Source organism: Gadus macrocephalus, chromosome 7 (genome assembly GCF_031168955.1).
Source record: "Gadus macrocephalus chromosome 7, ASM3116895v1".
NCBI lineage: Eukaryota > Metazoa > Chordata > Actinopteri > Gadiformes > Gadidae > Gadus > Gadus macrocephalus.
Genome location: NC_082388.1, coordinates 6,253,555 through 6,266,144, shown reverse-complemented (window position 1 = coordinate 6,266,144; position 12,590 = coordinate 6,253,555).

Sequence of the window (12,590 nt, the reverse complement as noted above, 5' to 3'; positions counted from 1 at the left end):
ACTTCTTCGCAATATGAGTTCACACGACATCACATTGCATCCAAACCGTGTCATAGCAGAGATGATGATGGCTCAGTGTGTGGTGCCCGTGAAACCCCATGACACTTCTATATCCTGTGGCCTTCAGACAGTGGATACAGAAGCCCCCCCAAGTGACAAAGTATCATGCAGCCTGGAAGATTCTCCCATTCCAGCAGAGTGGAAGAAACGCATCAAAGACAAGTTGAATACCATACCTGAGGTATTTGCTGTTGATGACTTAACCCATGGTCGCACCTCTGCAGTCAAACACAGAATAAGACTTCAGGATGAAACCCCCTTCAAGGAGAGGCCCCGGCCGATTCACCCATGTGATAGAGAAGCTGTTAAGCAGCATCTTCGAGAGCTACTGGAGGCAGGAATCATAAGGGAATCAGAGAGCCCGTTTGCTTCCCCTATAGTAGTGGTGAAAAAGAAAAACGGGAAGATCAGACTGTGTGTGGACTATCGGAAACTGAACATGCGTACTATCAAGGACGCGTACGCTCTTCCCAATATCGAAGAAACCTTCTCGGCCCTTAGTGGAGCTAAATGGTTTTCCGTTATGGATCTGAAGTCCGGTTATTATCAAGTTGAACTTGCCGAAGAAGACAAACACAAGACCGCATTCACATGCCCGCTGGGTTTTTGGGAATTTAACCGCATGCCACAGGGCGTTACCAATGCACCCTCCACATTCCAGCGGTTAATGGAGAGATGTGTGGGAGATCTGCACCTGAACGAAGTCTTGGTCTTCCTAGACGATCTGATTGTCTTCTCAGACACCTTGGAGGAGCACGAAAACAGGTTGATGAAGGTGCTGAACAGACTCAAGGACTACGGGCTGAAGTTGTCCCCAGACAAATGTCACTTTTTTCAGTCTTCCGTGAAATATCTGGGCCACATTGTAGATGCTCGTGGCGTCCACACTGACCCTGAGAAGATATCGGCCTTAAAAGACTGGCCCAGGCCCACCAATCGTAAAGAGCTAAAGTGCTTCTTAGGCTTTGCGGGGTACTACAGGCGCTTTGTACAAGGCTATTCGAAAATAGCAAAGCAGTTGAATGCCCTCACTGCTGGCTATGTGGCTACAAGGAAAAGGGGAAAGGACTATAAGAAGCAAAAACCTCACACTTCAGTGAGCCCCAGCCAGCCTTTCGGAAGTGAATGGACACAGGACTGTGAAACCGCTTTCAGAACACTCATAGACAGGTTGACCTCAGCACCTGTACTGGCTTTCGCCAATCCTAACCTCCCTTACGTTCTCCACACAGACGCCTGTGGAGAAGGCCTTGGTGCAGCCATTTACCAAGAGCATGAAGGGACACTTAGGGCCATAGCCTATGCTAGCCGAGGGCTATCGAAAAGTGAACGCAACTACCCAACGCACAAGCTTGAATACTTAGCACTGAAGTGGGCTGTGTGTGAGAAGTTCCATGATTATCTGTATGGTACAGAATTCACAGTCCTTACTGACAACAATCCTCTGACCTATGTGTTGACCTCTGCAAAACTCGATGCAGCAGGTCACCGCTGGTTAGCAGCTCTGTCAACGTACCGTTTTGAAGTGAAGTATCGGCCTGGTAATACAAATCAAGATGCAGATGGGCTGTCAAGGCGCCCCCAGGAACCCTCACAAGAAGACGATGCTTTCCTCCAGGAAAAAGAGAGGATCGAGGAGCTCCGTCAACGTGTGCTGGGCGGGAATCATAAAGTACTCTCAGAGGACACCTTCACTGCCCTCTGCCAAAGACACTCAGTGCGACTGGAGCCCTGTGAATACCCCCCGGAACCCCCCGCCTTAGCAGAGTCCCTAGCGGTGGACCCCTCCGCCATTCCCCTGAGTTACACCTGCCTTGCACAAAAAACTATTCCAGGGATGACTCAAGAGGATTGGCACAATTCACAGAGGGCAGACCTGTCCATAAGGCGGGTCATCCAACTCATTGAGAGAGACACTAAGCCCTCGTTCAGAGAGACTAAGTTAGAGCTACCGGAGGTGAGGCTCTTCCTCAGAGAGTGGAATCGACTTGAACTCAAAGACGGAGTCCTGTTCAGGAGGTATGTTGACAGAGGAACAGAAGGCTATCAGTTAGTCTTGCCCGAGAAATACAGAGCCAAAGCACTAGAAGGTGTTCATGATGAAGTGGGGCACCTCGGATTTGAGCGCGCCCTTCACCTGGCCCGCGCCCGATTTTACTGGCCAAAGATGGCTCAAGCAGTCGATGTGAAGTGTCACACATGTGAGAGGTGTTTCAGAAGGAAAACAATCCCTGAGAGGGCTGCCCCAATGATGAACATCAGTACAAGTTACCCCCTTGAATTAGTCTGCATGGACTATTTGTCTATTGAACCAGACAACAAAGATACAAGAAATGTATTGGTGATTACAGACCATTTCACTAAGTTTGCTGTGGCAATTTCCACAAAAGACCAAAGAGCAAGAACTGTAGCTAAAGCAATTTGGGAGAACTTCATCGTTCACTACGGGTTCCCTGCCCGCCTTCATAGCGATCAGGGAAGGGATTTTGAAAGTCACACCATCAAAGAGCTGTGTTCCCTGATAGGAGCAGAAAAGGTGGGGACTACCCCATCATTTAAACATTGAAAGAACCGAATGGACGTTTTGCCTGCAACATTACATTTTGTTTTGATATTTTTAAATCACTGAACTGTTGTCATCGCGGGAACCCAGTCGAAAGATTCAACAGAACCCTGCTCGGCATGCTTGGAACGCTGGAGGACAAAGACAAGTACCACTGGAGAGACTTTGTGAAGCCACTTGTCCACGCATATAATTGCACAAGGAACAACACCACCGGCTACTCGCCTTATGAGCTGATGTTTGGCAGACAACCGACCCTTCCCATCGACCTCGTTCTGGGATTCCAGCCACAGGGGAATCATGCCAGGACTCACTCTGAGTATGTAAAGAGCCTTCGAGAACGTCTGCGGGAAAGCTATGCTCTAGCTGCAGAGAGTGCACGGAAGATGGGAGAGAAGAACAAGACAAGGTTCAATGCCAAGGTGAGAGCAGCAGAACTGATCGCAGGTGACAGAGTCTTAGTGCGAAATGTCAACATCAGAGGGAAACACAAGCTTGCGGACAGATGGGAGAGAGGGACCTATACAGTCGAAAAGAGGATGGGAGATGGACCGGTTTATGTCGTCAAGCCGGATAAGGGTGGCGGCCCCCTACGCACCCTCCACAGGGACCTCCTCTTGCCATGTGGGTTCCTACCTGTCACCGATGGGAAGGAAGTTGAGCAAAAAGGCCCCTCTAAGATGATGAAGTTGAGATCCGGAGAGCGGCCAACGATGGATGCAAGGGACAACATGCTGAGCCATGAAGAGAATGTTGACGTCTGCAGCAGTAGTGATGAAGAGGAGCTTGTGGTGGTGCACAGGCCCAAAGTGACTGAAATGGGACCCTTCATCAAGACTGTGGAAAGGAGTGTCGAGAGGAGACCCCGCAGACTCAGATCAGACTCAGATCAGACTCCTACTGCTGAGAGCTTAGAAGCTGCCATTGGAAATATTCGCCATGCCCTGGACCACTCACTCCAGGGAGAGCTTCAGGAACATGCAGTGGAGCCTCTTCATGATAACCTTGAGCCTGTGGATACAGATCAACGACACGAATGTGATCATAGATCAGATCTCACGGCTGTGGAGGAAGAAGTAGCAGCGGCCATCAATCCTCTGCTTCAAGCTGAACAGTCAGAAAACATAGGAACACAAGCTGAAATCAGGAGATCAAGCAGAACACGACAACGACCTGATAGACTGCACTATGACACTCTTGGGAGACCCTTGATCCTGGCCATTGTTGCCTTCTGTAAGAGTCTGGAAGGCCTCCTCCAGGGTCCTGCCAGGTGGCAGGCGCATGAAGGGACTAATGCGTTCTAGGGGGGGAGTATGTAACCCATGCTATTTCACTCTCTCTGCTAATATATGTATATGTCATTTTATATTAATGTATATATTATAATAATATATATAATGTAGTGTGTATGGTGTATATCTATAGTATATATATATTCCCAGTATATTGTAGCGACCAGTGTTCACGTGCTACAATGTATTCCTGACGGCCGCTAACTGAAACGGTTGCCTGGAGACCGTGTTTTGTTGACGCTGGTTCTCTGCTTGACGCGTAAGAAGAGCGAACATAGACTTGAAGAGCGAATATAGACTTGAAGAACGAACATAGACTTGAAGAGCGAACATAGACTTGAAGAGCGAACATAGACTTGAAGAGCGAACATAGACTTGAAGAGTGAACATATAGACTAGAAGAGAAACGAAGAAAAGGTTATATTCCTGACGGCCGCTAACTGAAACGGTTGCCTGGAGACCGTGTTTTTGTTGACGCTCCCTAATAGAGCGAACATAGACTTGAAGAGCGAACATAGACTTGAAGAGCGAACATAGACTTGAAGAGTGAACATATAGACGAAGAGAAACGAAGAAAAGGTTATTACGGAAGAAATAGAAGATATGGAGGAAGATTTGACGTTACTTTGAACAAGAGAACAGCCTGTCATCGACTGGCCCCTGCTCAAGAGCGTTCGGCCGTAGCGGTAGTGGTAGGAACAGAACGCCCCCTTTCATTGAATCGAGTGCACTCAAAGACTTGCTGGGTACCCATTTTATTTAGTTTGTTATTTTTCTTGGGGACCTCTTTTGGGTTCAGTGTATTGAGTTCAGTGTTTTAGGTTCAGTGTTGTTATTATTATTATTATTATTATTGTGTAAATAATCTGATTGATTCTGATGGTTAGATATGGTTAGATCGTTAGATAAAAGGTCAAACGTGCCTCACTGTGTCTGTGTGTTATTCCTTTTATCAGAGTTCTATTAAGAATACAAGCCAGTCTCCTCATAACCTGGGATTGATGCACCACTGCATTGTTATATTACCTTTAAAAATACAGTTGGTTACAAGAGCATCAGGCAAGCAGTGGTCAGTGGGGCATTGTGCATTCTTCTTGTTGTAATTGGTAACACACTTTATGCCCTTCCACATGCTACGTGGGTCATTAGAGATGAAATGCTTTTGTATCTTCAAAGCATAGTTAGATTATGCTGTCTTTATGCCGGTTGTCAGGCTTTGCCGTGCATCCCTGAGTCCCCGGACCTGAACACAGTGTCTCGTCGTGCTCTCAGAAGCGAACGCACCTCGGCATTCAGCCAGGGTTTTTGGTTAGGGATAATCCTGATGGTTTTCCTGATGGTGACGTCATCCATACACTTATTGATGTATGCCAGGACTGATGTTGTTTATTTTTCCAGGTTCACGTCATCATCCACCGTTGCTGCCTCTTTAAACATCTGCCAGTCTGTGCTTTCAAAACAGTCCTGGAGCATAGAGACCGCTCCACTCGGCCACACTGTGATGTCTTTCTCAGTGGCTTTCTTGCTCTTCAGCACAGGGTAGTATGCAGGGGCCAGCATGAATGAGATGTGATCTGAAGAGCCAAGATGGGGGCGGGGGAAAGCCCGGTAAGTCCCACGTCTGTTGGTATACACTTTGTCGAGTGTCTTGTTGCCTGGGGTGGCGATGTTGACATGCTGTTGGAACGTTGGGAGTGTTTCCCTCAGACATACGTGATTGAAATCCCCTGCAACCACATACATATGATATATATGTATACATAGATATATGATATATATGTAAGGGATAATGTATAGAACGCCGGTCATTATCGAGAAAATAAGCCCAGACAGGGAGGGACTTGAAGGGACTTATTTTTCGATAATGACTGGCGAAGTTCTATACATTATCCCGCTTATTACACGGCTACTTCCTAAAACGAAACAATTTATTTACAATGTTGTTACCAGCATTCATAGTGTTGATCAGCAGAGAAATAGTCCTCCCAAGACGTTGGGCGGACTACGTTACCGGACTACGTGCGGAGTGATACCAAAGGCAAAAAGTCCTTTTGTTTACCTTGACAGCGGTCATTATTCATCCGTTGCCAATGAATTATCCAAAAATAATTGACCGCCGGGAGTTGTGAAGTGCCCATGCAAGTGAACGGAACGTTGAAAAGACCCGTGTAATAAATATATATATCTCAGGGTTTTTTCTAAACAAGGGAACAGGGGCGCTGCGCCCCGATACTCCCGGCGTGCGCCATCCTACCGAAATGCCGACTGAACCTGTCAGACTTGGATCTGTACATACATGCTGCTGTACAACATACACTATTTCTCAAAACGATCTTTTCTCCGCGAAAATATCCCAACACCACCACCTGACAATGTGTCTGATCCTCAAATAACTTATAATTACTCCAAAAATATTCCGATCCGAATTGGAGTTTCCCAGACCGAGTCGACATGCTAACGTTAAAGTTATTAGCAGCTAGCTAGCTAGCTACTATGTATTTGAATGGGTTTTTGGTCTAGGCGCTAAGATGCTAAGCAAGTATACAAGACCATTCCAGTTCTCTCTGCACAAAGCGGTTTCAATGAACGACAGAAATAAACAAATGCTGAGTGTTGATCAAGAGTTTTGCGAGAGCAATTTAAGGTTGCAATGCTTGTCCCAAATATGGCAGGCTTCATTCAGTGATTGAAACAAATATTGAAGTTTTACAGTATAGAACCTACATTGAACCCATTTCCTTTACTTGGCATGAAACGGCAAATAATCAAACCAGTCCATTTACTGCGAACTACAAGTCAACCGTTAGACGCATAGACTAGATAGACTAGATAGAATAAAGTACCGTTAGACGATTAGTTTATAACGTGAAAACATGTCATCCCACGGAACGAAACGAAAGGCCAAAGAGTGTCCGGGGCAGAGGAAGATGACATCTTTTTTCTGTCACAATGTGGAGGAAGATAATGCCAACAGCGAGATCGCTTCAATAGAGGGGGGGGAATCCGTGACCATCGACGAACACCTGTCTGGCTCGGATGAGTGTTCAGTGGAGAGGCAGAATCAGAAAAGGGCTGAGTTTCTGGAAAAGTTCAAGTATGTGTTTGTTTAAATTTAATTTAGTTGTATTCCAACTTTACAAAACATCCTTGAACAACTAACTTTACCGTGTAGTATAACTATAAGAAAACATCAGATGTTAATTTTTTTAATAATATGAAATGAAGGCCCAACAAGAAGAAAAAGAATTCAGGACACCTGGTTGGATACCAGGAGGCTGTTGTGATTTGTCCTACTTAATAAAAGTTTAGCCAATATTTTTGAAATTTGTCGTGTTTATTTACAGGGTAAAGTTGTACAAGTCTACCAAAAGTTGATAGTATTTTAGTTTTTCAGGATGACCACAAGAGCTAGAATTTCTCTCTAAGATAGCCTCAGAATGTACCATTTAATCATTATTTTTTCAAAGCCTTCGTGCCGCAGGGGTCTGCTCCCTGCTACTTTTTTCTTCTAGAAAAACCCCTGTATCTATGTATAATATGATATTTAGATATAGAGCTCTAGGACTCCCGCCAGAGCACCCGGAGTGTTCTACAATATTTACAGAACACGGGCAAAGGCTGTGTGTTCTGCCCCCACAATTAGTTTTTGCTCAGCTAGTGGTTGATAATGGCATTGCGTGAGTGAGTTGTGTTTTGGTCCACCTGTGTTACCGTAGTTACCGTGTTACCTAGTTTAATGCAAGATTCTAGAGAGCACAGCATTTAAGCTCCTTCTCTTTTTGGTTGTCCAGAGAAAGTCTTAGTCCGTGAGTATTAATGTTTAAAGCAATCAAATCATTTCTGTGGCTTAACAATTATGTTTGTGCAACCCAGTTCCTGTTAGGGACTCTTACTCTGAAGGAGCAGAACGGAAGTGTCTGAGTGTGGGTCGCTGTTTTGACTGTGTGTTGGGAGCGCTGAAAATAAAGTGGATCGCCCCGTTCAGTGAATGGAGTTAACCGATTCTCCTTTTATATATTACCCAAATATAGGCAACAATAAAACACTCGGCTACATTGGTGGCAGCGGTGGGATTAGTTCTGTCGGACGCCCATCGAAAATAACTGAAACGGACAAAACTGTTGGGAAAAGTGGTGAAAAGTTTAGTGAAGTAAGCAGTCACTAGCGTGGTTAGTTTAGCTTTTTTTTTTTTCTGTTTTTCTGTTTGGGTTCGAGTTGGAGGGCTCAGGCCAAGAATGTCAAGCATCTCCACTGCCGGATTTGTAGCAACGTTAAAGACAATTGGTACCAGCCCACTCCAGCACCGAGTTTCGGTTTTGCCCAGTGTTCCCAGGTGTTGGCGGAGTGTCAGGGAAGCTGTTGAGGAACACATCGAGTGCAGGCTTGAAGGTAGTCAAGGTTGTGAGGGACTTGATGTTAGAAGGGACCACGTTGTACAGAGCTGATGCACGAGAGGCGAAGGAGTTGAACCTCAGGGTGTTGATGCTGCTGTGCTTAGAGTTGCCCAGTGGTCTAATACAGGTAGTACCGTGTCTGGAGGTTTCCCGAAAGATGAGATTGACGTTATTTGGGAGGATGTCATGTTCAATCTTCCAGACAAGGATGATGGTGTACCTTTCCCTCCGTCGCTGCAGGGAGTACAGCGAGAGGCGTCGGAGGCGATCCCAGTAGCTGAGATCACGAAGGCCCTGTATCTTGGCAGTGAAAGATCTTTGGACTGCTTCGATTTGAATGATGTCGCGCTGCAGGTGGGGCGACCAGAGCGGACAGCAGTATTCGAGATGCGAGCGGACAAAGGATTTGTAGAGGAGCATCATCGTGCTAACATCCCTGGTGATAAAGGTCCGCAAGATCCAGCCAGCCATGCTGTTGGCCTTAGTTGCTTTCGTGGCGATGTGAGTTCGCCAGGTGAGGTTGGTGTCGACGTAGACACCAAGGTCTTTGACGTCGTCAGACCCTTGGAGTGGCTGGCCTGATGGTAGGGTATACGGCAGTTTCAGGTCAACGATTTTGCCGTGATGGAGAAGCTGGAACTTTTCTTGATTTAGTTCCATGTTGTTGATATCGGCCCACTCGACAACTGAAAGGAGGTCCTCTTGGAGAAGAAGTCTGTCGACATGAGAGGATATATCTTTGTGGAGCTTTGAGTCGTCTGCAAACACTTTGATTTTACTGTGTTTGACAACGCCAAAGATATCGTTGATGTATATGAGGAATAGTAAGGGACCAAGAACTGTACCCTGAGGAACTCCGCTGACGACGTCAATGATGGATGACATGACTCCGTCAACTGTGACGTACTGTTTCCTGCCCGTCAGGAAGCTAGCAATCCAGTTGTAGAGCTTACCCTGGATACCGAAAGATTTCAGCTTTTTCAGCAGGATTTTGTGGTCCACTTTGTCAAAAGCCTTGATGAAGTCGAGGTACATCACGTCTGCGTTTTTATCAGCGCAAAGATTGCACATGATATCTTCTATGTGGTGGAGTAGTTGCGTGAGGCAGTTCTTACCCTTCTGGAACCCGTGCTGATTAGGGTTAATGAGGTTGTTCGTCTCAATGAAGCTGACCATCTTTTTGCGGGCGAAGTTTGATCAGGTGTGAGGTAAGAGAGACTAGGTCTATAGTTTGCTATGTCACGAACGCCTTGGCTCAAAGGCGCTGAACTTAGGGAGACAGACACCGTCAGGTAACGTTGAATACAACAAACTATATTTATTGACAGGCAGTTCCATGAATACACACGGGCGCAGAGAACACAATGTGACCGCTGCATCCAGCCGTCAAACCGCGTCTAGAGAGAGCCCATTGGGCCACAGGACGCTGCCTTTATCCCCGGCAGCCAGAACACGGCTGCGTGCAATTCCCTCGTTACGCCGGGAACACTCAAGCTCCTCCTACAGGCCAAAGAGAGCAGTACAATACATAAACAGCATACAAGCCTATTCCTATACCCTACAGGCAGAGGGAGGAATAGGCCTAGCGCTCAAGGAACAGAGCGGGGCGTCACATCACTCCCCCCCAAAAGACAGGAGCCCACCTCATTGGCTTCTGGGAAAAACATTACAAAATACCAATCACCACAAGTTATTTTATCAAGTGTATATCCTTGCCCACATAAACCCATAAAAAAAACATATTTTTAATAACACAGGCCTAGAGGAAGACACACCCCTGTTGCAAAAATGCACATCAAACCAACAGCCAAACACTCCACAAACAGTCATGCTCACAACCTTATTACCGCCTCCACCCTCCCGCATATCCGGCGCCTGGATACACGGGACACCTGAAGCGGAACACGACATGACATGAGACAGACAGACAGACATTCACCCTCACTCCATTACATTTTTCCCGGCCACGGTCATACGGTGTCTTCATTCTCTTAAGAGCACGACCCCGATTTTCGCTCGCCATCTTCCATGCAAGGAACAGCTTGCGACGAAAACCTTGGACATGGTCGGCCAAGCTCTCTGGTGGTTCTGTACCGCCCAACTCACTGCCCAAGACAGACAGAGGTGTCCGCACCCTGTGACCAAAGACGAGGTCACTAGGACCAAATCCCGTACTTTCCTGCACGACTGCCCGTGCCGCCAGCAAGAGCCATGGTAAACCCTCTGCCCAATCTCGCTTCAACTCAATGCCAGACCCTGACTCCGGCAGGGGCGCAACACAGTCAATGATCAGGTGCTCAAAAGGAGTACCAACAGATTGGGTATGCACCACCACTTGACCGGACGCAGTACCTGCAAGAGGCAACCCGTCTTGGATAAAATAGTCATGCTCCACACCCTGACCATCCACAATCATCGCATAGCACCCTTCCAAGGTGGCGTCCTCTTTCTGAGCCTCAATGACCCCATCCACAGACAATGGCGCTGGTAACACTGGAATGACCATCTTCGCCAACGTCACAGGAACACCAGATGAATCCTCTACCTGCGCACGAGCCACAGCACGAGTCACCGCGCAGGCAGTGAACACCTCCGAGAACTCCTCAGAACACTTGTCAGACTCAACTGACAGTTCCACTCCTGTAGGCCTACTGACCACAGGCGTTGGCGGAGATTGAAAAGGAAAAACTGAACCATGTCCCAAATTGTTGCCCAAAATCAAATCAATGGCATCCACAGGCAGCGAAGGACGAACAGCGATCGTCACTTCTCCGTTTACGAAACCGGAATCTAGTGCAATCCTATGCCGAGGTACAGGAAACGAATGCAACCCAATTCCTCGAATCAAGACCGCACTACCAGTGTCTGATGCTGGGGAAAAGGCGAGCACAGCCTGACGGATGAAACTTTCTGAGGCTCCAGTGTCGCGCAATATTTTGACTGGCACTCTCTGAGAGTCACCAACCAACGACACAAAGCCATCACTCACAAAGGGAGCGTAAGGCCTAAAAAAAATTTTTGTTTGGTTCCGGTTTCCGACCGACCCTGTCAATTTATGTGCGACCCAAATTATTTTCTGAGTTTTATAAAAAAAAAAAAAAAAAAAAATTATGTAATTACGTTTTGGTACAGCACCTCTAAAATTACGTTTTGGTACAGCACCTCTTCATTCTGTACAAGGATGAGCGAATTTTCTCGTTTTTAAATGAAAACAACCTACCTATCATTCGCTGCCGCTGGAAAAAATAAAATAAAAAAATAAAATAAATTCCCTACCTACCCATGACCTCAACTGACAACCAACAGGAACCAAACTTTTTTTTTAGGCCTAAACAGCGTCAGGAACAGTCCCAGGCACCACACAAAAGCCTTCATCTTCGCCTGATAGAGTAGAACACCCGGAACGTAACAGTTCATCCGTACCTGCATTCGCACTTTTCTTGTGACTAAACCTAACCGAGGACACACAACCAACCTCTCTCGTGCTGGCCGTAGGCTGTTCACGGGCCAAATCAGGACAATCACGTCTGAAGTGCCCTGGCTTGTGGCACTCACGGCAAGTATTGTCAAAACGACCATCCTTATTTTTTCCGCCAGATACAAAATTAAACCTCCCGGGAGGTCCTGTGTAACCCTGACTAGAGCGCCGCTGGAAAGCCGGTTGCTGCTCTCGCCGATAGTCTTCGCGTGGAGAGAATTCACGCGGGTAACTCTCGTGTGTTAAGACATAGCCATCGGCAAGAGAACTAGCCTCAGAGACAGTTTTTACCTTATGTTCGTTCACATAAGTAGCCACCCGTTCGGGCAAGATGTTCTTGAACTGCTCCACAATCATTAAATTACACAACGTATCAAAATAATCAACACCCTCAGCTGCAAGCCAACGGTGGAACAAACTGGACTGCTCCCTGGCTGCCTCAGTATATGTTTGTTTTTCCGACTTTTGATGATTCCGAAAACGCTGTCGGTAAGCCTCAGGGACAAGCTCGTACGCTTTCAGCACCGCCTCCTTAACAGTTTTATAGCTTTTCCGATCGGTTGCGGACAGAGCGACGTACGCTTCTTGGGATTTCCCGTACAAGGCAGTCTGCAACAATAAAACTTGGTCCTCACCAGTCCACTCCAAATCACTAGCGACACTCTCAAACAGGGAAAAAAAAACATCTGGGTCCCTCTCATTAAACTTAGGGAGAAACTTAACCATACTCGCAAGACTCGATGGCTGCTTGGAATTCCCATATTTCCCCTCCGCCATCAGGTCCAGGCGAAGACGTTCCACCC